This window comes from Protopterus annectens, chromosome 3.part1 (genome assembly GCF_019279795.1).
Source record: "Protopterus annectens isolate FY-2018-M chromosome 3.part1, PAN1.0, whole genome shotgun sequence".
Lineage (NCBI taxonomy): Eukaryota > Metazoa > Chordata > Ceratodontiformes > Protopteridae > Protopterus > Protopterus annectens.
This window is the reverse complement of record NC_056732.1, coordinates 566,708,041-566,710,005: the sequence shown is the minus strand read 5'-3', so window position 1 is coordinate 566,710,005 and position 1,965 is coordinate 566,708,041. Positions and strand designations below refer to the sequence as shown.

The window sequence follows — 1,965 nt, the reverse complement described above, 5'->3', positions numbered from 1 at the left end:
AACAAACATGTTGCATATTACTCTGATAATAATACCTTTGGCTAACATATTTACCTTAAAGACGTACCTCAATATCCTGTGGGATGGGTTCCCCCAATCTGGCTCTGGCTATACACCGGAGCTGCCAGTGGTCACAGTTTTACTCATAAGTGTTGTTGTCCTCCACATTCTGCAGCCTCTCTCACTATGCTTCTTGCCTGCAGCAGCAGCTGCAGCCTGTTGCACATACATAACTGCATGTAAGAAATAGCTACTATAATCATTCTCTCTGTGCTAACATACTATTTCTAACCAGAATATCCAGCCCATCATATGAGAAAGGAGATGGATTCTACACTGAGGCCTTAAATCACCTGAAATAGTTACAGGGGATTGCCTGATTACACTGTAAATCAGCTGTGTATAATTCAGTTAGCATTACTCAACCACAGATTGGTTCTGAGGCAATCTCCTGTTAATGAGGACCAAGTTGAAAAGGAAAACTGCTAACTAGGGAAACTATTGTGTATGAAAGTTAATTCCTATGAACTCATAGGCACAAGACATATATATATTTTTTTCAAAACAGGTGTATTGTACTCTATCAGGTATGTAATCTTTTTGTCTCTAGCATGATACATATGGTGGAATATATTAGGTATTAGGTAAAGTTTTCAATTAGCAATAATCACGTGTCAGTAGACCTTCATAGGCTATGACACTGCCACTGCACAAAGATAGTTATGGGGAATGGGATTATGTCAGTAAGCCTGTAGTAGAACTGTACTGGTAACATGTCATTGATCCCCAGATGGTTTACACCTACAGAGGAATTACAGTACAACAACGGTATAATGCTTTTGTGTTACATAGGACTTCCGAGTCTGTACAGAGCACTGCCAAACACTGGAGGTGAAACTAATGTGTACACCATGTACAGTTAAGGATGGAGTATATAGGTAATTATTCTGAAGTTAGACCTAATCAAGCAGTGCCTACTGAAAACAAAGACTTACCCCGTGCCGACTGCTGAAAAGTGGGGAGTTGCCGGAGTTGCTGCTGCCTGGCTACTCCTACTACTGGTCTTACCACAGCCGCACTCTGATGGAATGCAAAGCTCCCATTCTCTTTCTCTCGCATGAAGAAATACATTAGCACCAAGCTCAAGATATGAAGCAAGCCACAGCATGTTTGTTGATGCACACACTTGTCCCAGATGATGCAAAGCTGTGTAGGTGTCTTGTAGCCTTTTCCAGGTAGATGCCTTGATTAACAACCAGACCAGTCATTTGACATTTGCATGTCTTATGCCATAAGTTCTGAGGCACATAGGGCTTCACTAGGGTACTGAGCTGATGGTGATAAGGATCACAGCTGATGCATGGCAATATAATTGTGAATGTCAGGTGACATAGATGCCTAAGTTTGATGTAGCAAGCTCCACAGCACCAGTGATCCATGTTAGGTATGAGTTTCACAGCAATTCATGCAGCCTGCCCTTAAGGAGCGTCATGGTGGTGATCTGGGTGACATGGCTGTGAGGCCTACTGCAGAGGCGTGGCCACCTTTGGTCAATGTTGCTGTTCCTCCCACATGTCCTAGTAATGTCATACTGTACATTTATGTTCCTGGAACACAATGTTGTGTTCCCACATCATGTCACACATCATCCAGTTACTGTCTGGTTGTTTGACAGACATTTTAGATGTGCAAGGGCAAACTAATGTCTGCAAAGTTGTAAACAGTAAACATTCCCAGTGCATGCAAGGACAGCCAAATCTTCACTGCAAACATATGATACATCTGACAATGAGCAGGTTGCCAACATGCACACCTCCCACTCCATCCAAAACCACGATACACATACCTACATATGCAGACCCCCTTCCCAGTAACATATATGCACATCAGATACTTCATAAACAGAAACACAAGCATGCTACATGTAATACTACCTCTGCAGAACAGTACACATAATAGTCCATG

The 1,965-nt window shown here is 42.3% G+C and overlaps 1 pseudogene; it reads right to left on the bottom strand.

Moving 5' to 3' along the window:
* Positions 1 to 544: 544 nt before the first annotated feature.
* LOC122798988 lies at positions 545 to 718 on the bottom strand (annotated as a pseudogene).
* Positions 719 to 1,965: the final 1,247 nt, after the last annotated feature.